The sequence below is a fragment of the Amphiprion ocellaris genome, chromosome 23 (assembly GCF_022539595.1).
Source record: "Amphiprion ocellaris isolate individual 3 ecotype Okinawa chromosome 23, ASM2253959v1, whole genome shotgun sequence".
Taxonomy (NCBI): Eukaryota; Metazoa; Chordata; class Actinopteri; family Pomacentridae; genus Amphiprion; species Amphiprion ocellaris.
This window is the reverse complement of record NC_072788.1, coordinates 12,971,189-12,987,412: the sequence shown is the minus strand read 5'-3', so window position 1 is coordinate 12,987,412 and position 16,224 is coordinate 12,971,189. Positions and strand designations below refer to the sequence as shown.

General features: G+C 37.4%; 1 long non-coding RNA gene across 2 annotated transcripts; it reads left to right on the top strand.

Moving 5' to 3' along the window:
* Positions 1-2,233: 2,233 nt before the first annotated feature.
* Positions 2,234-14,357, top strand: LOC129348204 (uncharacterized). Of its 2 annotated transcripts, XR_008600675.1 has the most exons (5): positions 2,234-2,616; positions 3,628-3,837; positions 6,817-6,921; positions 8,111-8,415; positions 12,864-14,354. It is a non-coding gene; the product is annotated as an uncharacterized LOC129348204 (long non-coding RNA). The 2 variants fall into 2 exon arrangements; XR_008600674.1 differs by lacking the exons at positions 2,234-2,616; positions 3,628-3,837 and having other exon boundaries at positions 6,596-6,921; positions 12,864-14,357.
* Positions 14,358-16,224: the final 1,867 nt, after the last annotated feature.

Sequence of the window (16,224 nt, the reverse complement as noted above, 5' to 3'; positions counted from 1 at the left end):
CCCGGTCTCTCTTTTTTATGTCTGTCCAGCCTGGATGCATTTTCTGTTCTGTGCACTTTATTTATTTCATATATTTATTAAATGTGTTGATGTTAAGGGAGGTTGCAGCTGGTTTAATGCTTATTTCCCAGAGATAAAAACTACAGCTTATTGAGAAGAGAGCATTCTTGTGGTCATGAACAGAACTACAGGAATGTGGAGCATTTAATCTTTAAGTCCAGAGGATTTAAATGCAACAGAAATGACGAATAAGTCGGCTGCATGTGATGTTAGAAATCTGTGCATTTCAGCGTATTAACTACCCTTTGATTGACTTTTTACAACTGTGGTTCTTTATATTTGTTGCACAATTGTGGCCTCTAAAACGAAGCAGCTACTGGTTGTACCCAGTGATTTTGGTCACTGTTGAAACTAGAAATCAGTCTGACAGAAAGGATTTTCTAATACTTGAGATGGTAAAGGAATCTCTTGCATGTTGTTGCAGCACATCTGTCTCGAGTGAGCCAGAAAAGCTACAAAAACCAGGTGTTCTTAGTTTTGGTAAAGCAATTTATTGCTTAGTGGCATGATTAACAAGAGAAAAGGTGATGATGGGAAAAAGAAAACAGGGCTGGTGGGTGTTGCTAAATCAAAGACCCAAATAAAACCAAACAAAGGCTAGCAGAGTTACAACACACAAAGACAACGAGAGGCACCGAGGCCTGCTGCTGGAGTTAAATCGCCTTGACTGTGATTTTGGTTGCAGATTTAAACCTGGTGTGCTGATTGATGCTGTCTGATTGGTGGAGGGAACTGGGTGGTGGTCCAATCAGGCGGGGAGAGGAACCAGATCTGGAGCTCCTAAGACAGCTGAGTCTGGAGCTCTTCATTCAGCTATGAAACACTACATAAACCATCTCCCCAAACAGAGGCTACAAACATAACAACACGTGGCCACCAGGGGGCGGTAACACATGTTGTACACTCAGAACAATGTGAAGTTAGAATTTCTGACGCTTCTTTAGGCTGCAATGTACCAGCTTCAATGTTAAATTGGCAAATCTTGCCGATTTTGTCTTTTTGCAGGTTAAACAAAGCCACAAGTGAGTACAGATCCCACAGGGGCTACTCTCTTTAACCCTCGTGTCATCCTGCGGGTCAAAATTGACCCGTTTTAAAGTTCGAAAATGTGGGAAAACAAATATAGTTTCACAGTGAAACTTCTAATGTCCACATTTTCAACATTTTTGGGAAATCTTTGAACATTTTTTGGTGGAAAAAATGAAATGTTAAAAATGTTTCGTAAGAACATTCACACAAAAAAATCAACCAAAATCCAGCGAAATTCGCTGGATTTTGGTTGATTTTTTTGTGAATGTTCTTCAAGAAAATATTAGAAGTTTCACCGATATATATGTAATCACTTTAGATATTTTTTGGAAGATTTTTAATCATTTTTTTGAAAATATTTACAAGAATATTCTTGCCACATTTGGGGGATTGTTATTTTTTTAAACAAAACTTTTGAGGGAAACTTTTAAGGAATTATTGGAATTTTCTTCCTGAAAGTTTTGCAAATTTTCTGAAATTTGGGGAATTTTTTTTGCTGAATTTTTGGATTTTTTTTCAGACAATGAGACAATATTTTTTGGTGCCCGTAAATGAGGACAACAGGAAGGTTAAAATTCTCTGCAATCATTGATTAAACCCCTAAATACTCATCTCTGTCTATCAGTTAAAGATCTATGAAGCCCCAAACCTCTCTCTCCACCCACTACCATACAATAGGGCAGCATTTTGAGCTCATCTGCTCACCTAAGATTCTGCTCAAATGCTGTAAACCTACTTTGTGGTACACAGTTGTAACATTGGAGTAATGCAGCCACACGTGAAACCAGAAACTGATGCTCAAGAAGGCTAATGATACAAACAGTTCCACCCGGTGAGCTGACAGGTTTCATTTCTTGGGTTTATTACATCTGAATCTGTGTTTCTCAGTTTCTCAGTGGAAAAGCTCAGCCATGGCCTTAGTATATATAAATGCGGTGTATAATAAACACCATATGGGCATGTTGACCATGTAGAAACTTGATTTGCACTGGACCAAATCCTTAACGTTGCTTTTATTATGGCCCACATGACCTCTTGGCCTCCTCAGCTTGTGCCCATTAATATAAATTAGCTGTTATAGTAGAATTTAAAGAACACTTCATTTTTAAGGATGTCTGCGGGTATCAGTTATGGAAGCAAATCAGACTCATCAGATTCTGAATTTTAAAAGCTGCTGAATTTCTTACTTTGAATCTTTTTTGCATCAAAATTACGTATGTGAATTTTTTATGCCTGAATTTAGCTCATCAAAATTCTAAAAACCAGTTAAAAATTCAATGTCTTCAAAATTCACCATCAAAAAATTCAATGTTCAAAATTCGCCATCAAAAAATTCAATGTTCAAAATTCGCTGTCAAAAAATTCGCTGTTCACATCCGGGGGACTCAGGCGTAAACAATCGATCCTGGCCAAAATCGAACCAACGCCCAGCCAATCACGTGGCGCTCCTCCGGTCATGTGACGCAGACGGTTCACCTCACAAGACCGGGGTCAACCACAGCTACCAGCATGAACGACGGCGCTTCAGTGAGTGTATTAATCCTTTTTGTCCTGTATGTGGTTTGTTTTTGTGAGTCAGTAAGCTGTAATGCATGCCATTAGCTGCGCTAGCACAGCGTTAGCCGCGCTAATACAGCGCTAGCGACGCTAATACAGCGTTAGCCGCGCTAGCCGCGCTAATACAGCGTTAGCCGCGCTAGCCGCGCTAATACAGCGTTAGCCGCGCTAATACAGCGCTAGCCACGCTAATACAGCGCTAGCCACGCTAATACAGCGCTAGCCGCGCTAGCACAGTAATGAGGTTATACAGACAGCACGTTCTGCAGCTGGGTAGTTGAGTAACAATTTTATAAACGCACAAATGGGTGGAAGTGTGATTTATGTGCCCGAAAATGCAGTTAAGTCACAGAGCAGTGTAAAGAAACTGGTCACCTAGCAAAGTGAATTAGTCTAGGTAACACTTTGTTTAATATGTGTGTTTTCTGCTCAAGTTAATGTCCTGGTTTGATTCATTTTAAATTATTCCTGATCTTGAAAGGTTTTAAACTGTGCAGTCAAAGTAGTTACAACTGTGAGCGAATAGCTTGAAATGAACTGCCCTAGACTACTCTGTTCATAACCGACCATTCTTTCACAGCAGCTATATCAAGAGTTATTGTGCAATGATAGATAAATGCAGCCCATTTTTTCAACTGTTTCCTGTTTAGTATGCGTACCCTAGATTGTTTTTGATCATTTGTTGTAGCCATTTATTTAATCAATTTTAATCCACTCCATAGTAGGGCTGCCACAAACGACGAATCGACGAATCGCCTGAGCACGAATATGTATACGCATATATATAATATATGCACAATACAGCGTGGACATCCGCGCTGTAACGTGCATATACTATATATGCACGATACAGCGCGGATGTCCGTGCGTGTTCCGCGCTCCACTCGGACGGTGATTTCTGTTGCATTGCGCGCTCACTTCCGCTTTTAATGACGTTGCGTGCTCAGGCGATTTGTCGTTTGTGGCAGCCCTACTCCATAGCAACACCGTCTGAACTGACCAGTCTGGTGAAATTCTGGACTGGATGGGAGACTCTACCAAGAACTCTCTCTACAGAAGTAGTGAATGGCAGATACCTGACAGCCTCCACCTGCTATGAGACCTTACATTCCCAGGACATTACAAGGACTACACATCATTTAAGACTGACATCCTGGCCTGTATTTGCACTTGCCAGTCAAGATATGTTAGGTGTTGTTCTCTAGTTAGTTTTACTTGACTGACAAAACTAAGTGCACTTTTGGATTCCCTCCCCTACCTGTTCTTCCAACTCACCTGACAGGTTATCTGGCTCAAGTATGCGTGTTTCTGCCATACATTTAAAGTATCTGAAGTTAAGAATATTTCTGGTGAACAATACATGGAATCACAGCATTAAAGCAGGAGTTAAAAATGAACTGGACTGTACTGACTTTATTTTCTCACTGGTGAATGGGATGAAAATCCGTTGCAATATTACAAAACAGCAGCCTATAAATATATATATATATTTATTGATTTATAGGCTTTATTTATAGGCTGACAGTATATATATATATATATATATATATATATATATATATATATATATATATATATATATATATAGTATGCCAAATACTGTCAGAGCAAAAAATATTTTTAAATTGGCTGTCACTGTCAACCTACTTCAACAGGCATTTTTTTGCACATTGAAATTTGAGGTTGTTTGAATGACACTATCTCAGAACAATGATGAAGAATCTATAATACTGAACAAGTAGATCAATAATCTCAGATTATGGGTGAGTTGAAATATGAAAAAAATGAAGTGGTCTATGAAAAGTCCAGTCTTCGAAACCTGACATGTTGTTTTGTGTAATTTCTTTGTAAATTAGCCCTGCATCCAATCATTACCATGACATTGGCATAATGGAACCATGACCACATATATTGTTCTGGAGATAGTGGCATTTTTCCAATGGCAAATGTTCATGCTTTGACAGATACAGTGGTGGAAAAAAGTTTTCAGGCACCTCGAAAATTTTCCACAATCTCAAATATTATCGTGAAATATTTGTTGGAAAGTCTTTTGTGTTTCAAAAGGTGTGACTGCATTAGACAGACACAAATGATGCTTTTTTTGTTTGTTGTTTACATGACTAACAAAACTAAATTCTACCAAAATGACCCAATACTCAAAATTTCTTATTTTTAAGGAACCAATGAATTTCAAGTTTTTATTGACTTTTTTAGGATTTGTTTCGTATTATGGCTGTGACTGAACTAATAGAAATTGCATGTGAAGACCTCAGAGGGATTCTTAATGCAATATTTCACAAATGTATGAGGTGTCCAAAAACTTTTTTCCACCGCTGTATTTAATAGCAATCGGATATGCTTATGTTAGCAAGACAAATAAATGAAAATTTCAGGCTTTTATCTTGAATTATTCTTGAGATATTATATATAATATATCCATCCATCCATCCATTATCTATACACCGCTTAATCCTCACTAGGGTCGCGGGGGGTGCTGGAGTCTATCCCAGCTGACTCGGGCGAAGGCAGGGGACACCCTAGACAGGTCACCAGTCTGTCGCAGGGCTACATACAAAGACAAACAAGCACTCTCACATTCACACCTACGGGCAATTTAGAATAATCAATTAACCTCAGCATATTTTTGGACTGTGGGAGGAAGCCGGAGTACCCGGAGAAAACCCACGCATGCACAGGGAGAACATGCAAACTCCATGCAGAAAGATCCCGGGAAAGCCGGGACGCAAACCAGGGACCTTCTTGCTGCAAGGCGAAAGTGCTAACCACTACGCCACTGTGCAGCCCTATATAATATATATAGCCTCAAATTTGAATGTGAGAAAAAAAAATACTGAAACTAGGTCTACAGTCCACTTAAAAAAAAATCTAAAAGTATTTGACATACTCAGCTAATATTTCACAGATACCATTATCTATACATGGGACAGACATATTAAGTTCCAGTAAGTTGTACAGGTGCTCTGGGGATGTGACCATTCTTTGTCGCCCAGCTGCTCCTCTCTCTGAGTGCACAGTTGCAATGTACTGATTCCTGTTTTCTTTTTCTGAGCCGATAAGATGGTGTAGCTGTGTCAGTGCATTTAAAATAGCTGGGCAAACTTCTACTTGGTTGGATAAAGCATTTAAAAACACAAGTTCTTGTGTGCAAGTGAACTAAGAAGTCCAGATCCAGAGGCATGCGTCCGAGAATATGCTCCAAACGAGAACAAAGTCTCACATAAAGATGATTTAACAATAGTTCCTAGAATAGAGAAAAACAAAGCTATATAATGCAAACCACCAATGGGAAAAATGACTTAACCTGACTGAAAGACTAGACTGCCTTATTAGACATTTCTTTTAGAACAAATTAAGAGGAGGTTACACATACTAAACAGGAAACAGTTGAAAAATGGGCTGCATTTATCACTATCATTGCACAATAACTCTTGATATAGCTGTGAAAGAATGGTGGGCTATGAACAGAGCAGTCTAGGGCAGTTCATTTCAAGCTATTCGCTCACAGTTTTAACTACTTTGACTGTACAGTTTAAAACCTTTCAAGATCAGGAATAATTTAAAATGAATCAAACCAGGACATTAACTTGAGCAGAAAACACACATAATAAACAAAGTGTTACCTAGACTAATTCAGTTTGCTAGGTGACCAGTTTCTTTACACTGCTCTGTAGGGTTGCCACCCGTCCCTTTAAAATATGGAAACGTCCTTTATTTGACAATTAATTGTTGCGTCCCATATTGAATCAATACGGGATGCAAGTTGTTCCGTATTTTCGTAAATGCCCCATACACGTCTGTCACACACTCATCAAAACTGCATAATGAATAAAATAAAACACAGGAAATATTAAGGGCAGCCAATTTCATCTTCGTAGGACCCATGTAGCGAGGACCCGATGCCAGGTCCAGTGGACAGACTTCAGACGTCTCTGTGTGTCCGGTCCTGTCCGGTCCTATGGTTCTGTCTCTGGTTGCCTGGTTACAGACGCTGCTGCACCCGCATGTTTAAAAATGTCTACACCTGAAACTCCACCACGTCTAAAGAAGCAAAAACGTTTGCAAATGTACAGACTGGAGTGGTAAGAGTGGAACCCCTGGCAATGGATACAAGGCAAACTGTGTTTTCTGTTGCTCATGGACTGGCTGAAGTAAGGCAGCATCAGGAGACAAACATGGAGGAAATATGAGAACAGAGAGAACCCAACCAGCAGGTCACAGTTTATCATCATCTAATCATCTCCTGAAGTCGATATGGTAAGAGACATCATGATGAGATCAGCTAGATTTCCTACAGTATATGGCTGTGAATTTACCAGAGGATGCTTATAATAATGCTGATGTGGCTGTAGACTCTACACTATTTTAGTGACTCAGTAAATGCCTAAGTTGGTTATTATTTTTTATTGCTTTTTAGTTTTTAATAAACATTTATTTAATAGCCTATATGTAATCAAACATGGCCTTTGCCTAAAAAGAATAATATTTCATTGCACAAGTAAAAGTATAGTAATTTTTAAAACTGTTCAAATTATTATATGTTGCTAAAAAACAAAAAAACACAAACAAAAAACACATCATAGTAATATGTCAATTAAAAAAGCCTATAGTATCGCATGTTCCCAACAAATGTCATAGTATAGCCTTTGGTCCAGAAAATGTCCATAGTATAGCATGTCGCCCAACAAACGTCATAGTATAGCATGTCGCTCTAAAATTGTCATAGTTTAGCATGTTGCTCTTAAAACGTCATAGTATAGCATGTCGTCCGACAAACGTCATAGTATAGAATGTGGTTCAAAAAATGTCATAGTATAGCATGTCACTCAAAAAATGTCAGAGTGTAGCCTTTGGTCTAAAAATGTCATACTATAGCATGTCGCTCCAAAAACGTCAGAGTATAGTCTTTGGTCCAACAAACGTCATAGTATAGCATGTCATTCAGAAAACGTCATAGTATAGCATGTCGCTCTAAAAATCTCGTAGTGTAGCATGTTGCTCTAAAAATGTCATAGTATAGCATGTCGTCCAACAAATGTCATATTAGAGCCTTTGGTCTAAAAACGTCATAGTATAGCCTTTAGTCCACAAAACGTTGTTGTGTCCCGGCTGTCTGAAGTAGGTGAGGAGCAACACAAAAACAGTACAAACGCTGGTTTCCAGAGGGTTTGACGAGTATTTATTTGAAAGACTAAGTTTACAACAACACAACATGTGAGGGGGTTAAAAGCAAATGGGTGTTAGTAAAATAAAAATAAATAAACAGAACTAAAAGTGAACTTCATGTTGACATTGATGGGCATTCCAACCATGAACAAAGTAAAAGATAATCAATACAAAAAAAACTCTTCCTGTTCACCTCTTAAAACCCAAAAACACACCGCAGTAGAATCCTAAACTAAAACTACCAATGGGTTTCCTGTTTTCCTTTCTGAACAATTCAAAGGTCCCTCTCTATCTCCCCACACATCCACCAACCACTGGAACACATCTCCAAAGTTCTGCCGGGCCAGCTCAGCTTCCCCTCAGAAGAAGTGCCGCCACCCGCCAGATGAAGGAGCCTTTTGAGAGGCAGCTGGCATCGTGATTGGACTGTACTTTGGTCTGTTCCAATCCAGCTTCAGCTCCAGAGACGGCAGGCGGGACGAGTCAACGGAGGCCGGGTGGACGAAGGCATGCAGCTGAGTACAATCCAGAAAACAACAGAGGAGGAGTGCAGTGGCCCAGAGCCAGAACAACCAGAGTAGCATGGTATGTCTCTTAGAAAACATCATAGTATAGCCTTTGGTATGAAAAAACACCATCATATACATCGTATATTGTACAAATAAGTCAAAGGAAAGAGACATACATTGTAGAATTGTAGTAACTGTGGGCTGACTGATTTACTGATTATCAGTATTTTATTTTTTACTAATTTATGGTAATAAATACATTTAAAAATGGTGCTACTTTGGCTCTGAACCTTTATCTACCTGTGGTCGCTCTGTCTTCTGGAGTGATTTGATTGGTTATCCGTCACGAATAAAACTCCTTTAACTTAACATCTGTAAACAAAACAAAAACGTATCAACAAAGTTTTCTGTTAGAGTTTGTGTTCTTCTAAGTTTAACTCAAGATTTTAAATATTTTCATTTACTGCAAATGAATATCTACTCCAAATGTTTCACTAATAATCATTATCAGCCTTAAAAACCCACAAAACACCCCTCTATACTCGACCACACTTAGTACAGTCCCGTTCCCCCTTCTATAAATCTGCTTGGAATCTTCCACTTCCTGTTTGTCAAAGTGACCTTCTACCTGGACAGGTTTTGTTGGAGCTCATGCAACAAACATTTTGGGTAACTGCACTTTAATATGGATGGATGACACTGAATTAGAGTCTGTTTTAATGAGACTGAGTTAAGATGTGTAGCTCTGTCATTAAATAGTAAATTATTTCTCAGAATTCACAGAGAGAAGTCTGAAATGTTTGCTAGGTTAGCGTCCCACATGTTCTTTGGCTCAGCTAAAGCTAACTCTCTCCAACTTCTGGATCTCTTGAGTTGCTTGTTAAAATATCTTGCTAGAGGTGCTGAAGCTCAGAAAGTCTGAGATGTTTGTTCAAAGTAAGCTCATTCTCAAGTCTTCTCTGAACTGTCCTCTTTTGTTTTAACTTTCCCTAAACTTAGGAGTTAATGACAGAGCAGCACATCCAGACTCAGTCTCATTTATGTAGAGATTAAACTTCAGTGTCATTTATTGATGTTAAAGTGCAGTTTTTCAAATGTTTGTTGCACATGCTCCCGACCAAACCAGTCCAGGTGGAAGACGATGTGAAGAGAAAGCTCCAGAGGATGAATATCACACATTTACGTTGGAAATAAATGTCCTTTCATTAGACATTGTCATGCAAAAGTTGGATTTCCCTTTAATGATATTCAAATCTTTTTTGAGTGTTTTGTTGATGTTGGTTTCTAAATGTTTTCTGACACTCGGCCCCAAAGATTAAAACCTTCTACAGCTCACAAGCTGCAACAATTCACACATTATCAACTATGTTTCTGACTAAACTAAGATAAAAAGTGAAAAACTGCCTGATTCCTGCATCATGAATGTAAATCTTTTTGGTTTTTATGACAGTAAACTGAATATATTTGGGTTTGACATTTTATAAACCAAAACAAGAAATGAATTACTGGAGAAAACAATCAACAGATTAATGGACAAAGAAAATGTGTTTTCTAACATATATGGCTGAATTACTCCAACATTACAAGATACATACAATTTGAATTCAATTTTATTTACATAATGCCAAATACAGGTCAAATTGTCTCAAGACACTTTATTTTTATATTTTTTGTCATATTTAAAATATGACAAAGTAAGAAATTTAAACCTCTTGACTAATCCAATTTATTATTTGGTTTTTAAGAGACTAATTGACAATTCAAACTTTCTCCACTAAAACTAATAAACATGAGGTCAAATAGAAGGAATAGTTTTAAATACTGCAGTCCCACGATGACAAGAAAAAAGTTTGTCAACAAAAACTAAATCTGCTGGTGGATTCCATTAAAGTCCTAATAAATGATAATAAAGTGTGATACTAAAGGTTTGTGGTGCTAAAAATGTCAAAGTAAAGATATCAAGTTGAACATCTGGATGGAGGTTGATAAAAGTTGACCTTTCATTTCTCTGGAGCGACTCCATGGATTTTATGGATGGTGGTTAAAGACCTGCTCTTCTAGTGGTCTTCCTTCTAGTCGCCGTAAAAAGTCAGTCCATCCTGGCCGACTTCAACACCTCTTCATGACAACTTGTTCTGCCTCCGACGTCGTGGAAACTCCAGAAACTGGGGGAAACCCATGGAGACTCGAGGAACTCATCGAGACTCGAAGAACTTGTCGGGCGGGGGAAGGTGTGGTGGGCGGTGGAGGGAGGTGGGGGAGTAGAGGGGGGAGGCCACCACCCACCTCCCCGCCTACTCTCCGCCCTGACTCCACCCAGACTCCGCCTTGGCTCTGCCCATGTGGTCACTTCACGAACTACGATGTCAAAGGGACGACGAATTTATTTCTTTGTATCTGATCTGTAGCTCAGTGAGTTAAGGATTTGCCTATGGAGCTGCAGGTCGCTGGTTCAAGACCAGACCCTTCTTAAGTTTTATCAAAATCCTGACAAAGACAAACAAAGAAAAGTGCCGGTGTCGGGTCTTGATCCTGTGACCCTCCACTCTGTAGTCCTCTTCTTATCCTCCTGAGCTACTCGCTCAGATACTAAACTTTCTTTTTTTTGCGCATTTATCATCTATTTTTTGCCATTTTCGAGATTTTTTTAACTCGAGTCTCGACTCGACCGTTTTTCTCAGGAGGCTGGACTTCAGCCTTTGTGCTGGAGGGTTGAACCCTCAGTTCCAAGACTTTCCAAACCCTCCACACCTCCCGAGTCCTCAGGACCTGAGCTTTCACACAGTCTGAGGGCTGAAATTTTCTAAGTCCCACAGTAGTTCTCTGTTAGATTTAACTTTCAGACAGCCCAAGGACTGATATCTTCTAAGTTCCTGAGTAGTTCTCTGTTAGTTTGAACCTTTCGACAGTCTGAGGACTGAAAACCTAAAAGTTCTTGAGTAGTTCTCTGTTAGTTTGAACCTTCAGACAGTCTGAGGACTGAAATTTTAAAAGTTTCTCAGTACTTCTCTGTTAGTTTGAACTTTATGGTTAACAGAAGCCTTAAAACTTGTGACCATGAGTCTTGATTTCACATTTAGACCATCCATCTGAGTTCTTCTCAGACCTTCACCTGTGGGTTTTTTAGAAATACTCAACAAACTTTGATTCTCTTCACTGAACAGTAAAGTTTGTGGAGATCAGAAGGTAACAGTTTGATAAATGCCTTCAACTACTAGTAGACTTTATCTGGAAAGCAGTTTTCTGAAATGAGTTCTTAGTAAATCTATCCACAATGAAACCAAGAACATAGAAAGAGGAAATGTTTGAAGAAACAACTTGATGTTTTCATTTCAGACTAGAAAACGCTTTCAGACCTTTATCTGTTTTTGCTCTTTTGATCATTTTATTGTTTCTTCTGTTTAATTTGGTCTTCTAACGTTTAACTGGTGTCTTTTCAAATGTTTTGTCTTTAGTTTGATTCTTCTTAAATGTTTAGTTTTGCTCTTTTCTCACCTTTTATTCTTTTCTAATGTCTGATTTGATTTCCAAATGTTTTGTCTTTTTAATGTTTAATTGTTTTTTCAAATGTTTTATCGGCTTGTTTGAAAAATTTCCTTTTCTTTCCCCGTGTTTAATTTTTTGATTAAATCTTTAAGGTTTTTCTTTTTAAATGTTTTACCACCTTTTAATGTTTAATTTTCTTTTTAAATGCTTCATTGTATTTTCAGTTTAATTCCTATTTAAAGTTTCATTGTCTTTAAGATTTAATTTTCCAATTAAATATTTAATTTTTAATTCAATGTTTTGTATTTTTAAAGGTTTAATAATCTAATTTAATGTTTTGTATTTTTAAAAAAATGTGTAATAGTCTTGTTTAATTTTATTTTTTAAATCTTTAATTATCTAAAATATTTAATCTTCAATGTTTCATATTTTTGTTGAATAAATTTTGTTTAATTTTGTAATTACATTTTGTATCTTCTGTTTATTTAATTATTTTGTCTGTTTAATATAACTTAATTGTATTTAATGTTTAATTTTCTTTTTAAAAGTTTTGTTGTATTAAATGTTTTTTTCCTTTGATTTAATTGGTTTTTTTAAAATGTAGTTTATTTCTTTAATCTTTTTTTTCTGTCAAGATTTTAACCTCAACCTTAGAAATGAAACAAACCCTTAAATCACAATGAAAATACTTCTGTTGTCACAATTATGAGTTAGTCAATTATTCAGTTTATCAATTGAGCTTTATTTGTTCAGCACCTTTTACACAGATAACAAAACTGTGAAAAAAGAGAATAAACTATGCTAAAACTATGATTAAAACAAAAAACATATTTAAAAAAAAAAAAAGATTTAACATCGTAATAAAATCTGTTGTGTCCAGGGGATGGAGGGAGTTTATTGAAGTCTTCTTGGGCTCACATGGTAAATCATTTAAAATATAAACTTGATATTCAGTCTAAGGAAACTGCAGAGTGACAGAAGAACCAACAATATCTCCTGTTTTCTCCTTTAATGAGTCGACTCTTCTTGTGCTTTCAGACCAAAGAACTACAGACTCTTCACAACCTGCTCAAACTCTTGGTACAGGACCTCACCACACGGGTCAAGAAGGTTTCCGTCTCATTTCTACTCTGAAGCTCACCTTCTCCTGCTCAAACTGCTGACAAATGTTTCTTCTGCTCTAAAGTCTAGTCTCCAGAACTTCCTAAAAACTCTCAAAGTCTCTTCTGCTGCAGGTTGCTTTGTAGAACTGTTCCAGAAAACCTCACTAAACCACATGGAGGGGCCTCAAGATAGTCGTCCAAATGAAACCGTACAAAAACCAAACTAGCACAACCCAAACACTAAAGTCTCCTGCAGCCTACCAGAGAACCTCTGAGAACAGAGAATCAGGACAGGAACTCTTACCTTCTGGACAACCAACGCTGGTTCTCAAACAAGAATACAGAATGTGTCTGACCAAAAACCTCTAAAGACTCACTACAGCCAAGATAAAGACACAACTCAGCTGCAACAAATCCACTAATCACGGCACACATTAGCACCATGTGCTAACTGTGGCTAAAGAACCACATTTACCAAGACAACTATCCAGTACAAAGCCCTAAAACACACCAAGAAACACATTAAAGACGATTTTACTGCTGGAAGCTGCAAGCCAACGCCTAAAGCACAAACTAAAGCAATGGAGCCAAACCCGGTTCAGTGGTGAAGACAAGCAGAGGAAATGTTTGTCTGCAGCTCAATAAAGCAGGAAGACACTGAGCTGCTCAGGTGTTCCTGATAACACCAAGCAGCCACCTGGACAGCCAATAGGAACACAGCTTACTGGAAGTCCAGAGGGCTGGCTTAGTGAAGGAAATTTAGTTTAAAGTTGAAGCAGAAAGTTAACAAAGAAAATTGAAAACCACCTTCTGATACCTGAAATCTCTTGAGTTTTCACACAAAGAACACCTGAACATGTCAAACTGGTTCCATAGTAGAACCATCATTGTAAAAACGTCATAGTATGGTGTGTTGCTCAAAAAACATTAGGACCCGGCTGTCAGGGGACAAACATGTAAGAAACATGAGAACAGAGAGAACCCAACCAGTAGGTCACAGTTTATCATCCCCCAGTCATCTCCTGAAGTCCATATGGTGAGAGACATCAGTATCTGGTTGTTAATTTACCAGAGGATGCTTATAATCATGCTGATGTGGTCTGTACTCTACAGTATTTTAGTGACTCAATAAATGCCTAAGTCAACCCGCCCAGCCAGCAGGCAGATGGGTCCCCCCACATAAAGAGCCGGGTTCTGCTCGAGGTTTTTTCCCTGTTAAAAGGGTGTTTTCCTTGCCACTGTCGCCTTTTGGCTTGCTCTGGGGGTCAGGCATATTAGTTCTGTAAAGCGTCTCGAGACAATTTGACTGTAATTGGTGCTATATAAATAAAATTGAATTTAATTGAATTGTTTTTTTAAATGCTTTTTAGTTTTTATTAAACATTTAAGAGCCTATATGTAATCAATAAATGGCCTTTGTCTATCTTAAGAAAAATTCACTCAGAACTGATATGTTAACAGTACTAAATAAATCAATAAATACATGCATACACACAAAAATAAGTTAATACGTTAACTGTGTTTAGATAAGATTTAGATTTTTTTAAAAAAGTTATGTTTTTGCAGAATCCAGTATTGCTCACTGGTTGGTCATTACATTTTATTAGTTTGATTTCACTGTTTAAAATGATGCCACCTCTTTTCAGACAGAACCTGTGATAATAAAACAATACAAAATTTTTAGTTCCGTATTAATAAAGCACTTAAAGCTTTAAGTGTGGCTAAATGCTTTTTTCAAAATTAAACATATCACTCCTTAGGTGGTAGTGGCCCCAAGTTCAGTAAAGTTGGAAAGATATTCACAGATTCGGGCTTCCAGCATCAATAACTCGTTAGATATAGGTTGTCAAAACATAAACGGTGCCTCTTTCCCATTGTTGCAAGGCAGACAATGTGCTACAAGCCCAGTTTTATCAAAAGTAGCTGTCTTTCAAGCTACAGGAATAACACTGGTGTCTATGGAGTGAACAGGGTCCGTCTGCAATTTGCAAAACCACTGCAACAGTAAAGAGAGACAAATATTCAATAACTTCACTCTTATACATTGTAGTGTCACTAAAATCACTGCAGCCTTCAACTGGCTCCTGTTGACAAAGTGTTTTAACAGAAATGTAAATGCTGTAATTTGATTCTTTTAATGAACCATGTAACTTGAATGGATGTGATGCTGGTGTGACCACAGTGCACACGTCTGATGTTGCTCACAGTGGTCCAAGGGACGCTCAGGGAGTTTGTGTGTTTGCTCAGACTCATGAAAAATTACAGGGAACATTGCTCTCCAGCATTGAGAGTGTTTTAGGAATTCATTCATTGTGTTGTGAACTTTGAAGGAGCAGAAACTTTACAGCTGCCAAAGATATGAGCTCCAATTCTGGATGTTTTAGGAAATGAAGTTCATCAAATGAACACTTGATTTTTGCTGATAACTCTCATTAAATTACTGAAGAAATCTAACATAAAAACCTGTAAACTCTCAGGGAGCTTTTGTTAAAGTTTGTCTATAATTCTATCATCATGTTCTGGAACCAGGACTCTGCAGAAGTTCCTTCCATCAGATACTTGTGTGTTTCTCTATTTAAGGCCTCAGGTTTGAACGTACAGCAGAGGATTAGAAAGGAGTGATTTTAATGTTTAAATCAGTCCAGTAAATGTTTGGAGTAAAAATGATTAAAATTTTGATTTAGATAGATTTGTGTCAAAGAATATTGTAGAGTCTCACTTAAATATATCCAAATGAGTTCAGTGTATTTACATTTTATAGAATATTTGATTTCTTAATCTTAATACTGTAGAGTCTGACCCTAAATATTATAATAATGATGTAAATCTAAATAATAAATAATATTGCAGTGCAGAGTCATAAACTTTAATCAGCTTAAACTTACATAATAAATATCACTGTACAATCTTAACCTGAACATTCATATTACTGAGGTAAATTTACATAAATCATGATATTCTAGTCTTAACTGGAATATGTCTAACATGAATCTTTTTGTATTGTGCTGATAAACAACAATAACCCTACTTTTAGATAATATTTATTCACTGTGTATTGGCTAGTACAGAAGTATTAGTACAGAATATTATTTCTTGTTTTATGTGTGATAATTGGCAGTAAACATTTTAAGAAGTGGAAATTGTCAGGGTTGTAATAGTGCTGTTCTTGCACAATATTTGTCACTTAATTGCCCTCAGAATGCTGTCGTTGAGCTACCAGTTTTGCAGAACAGGCAGATGTTGCAGCTAATGATGTTGTAATTCACATAAACAAGGAAACAAGTCCATCATAATTT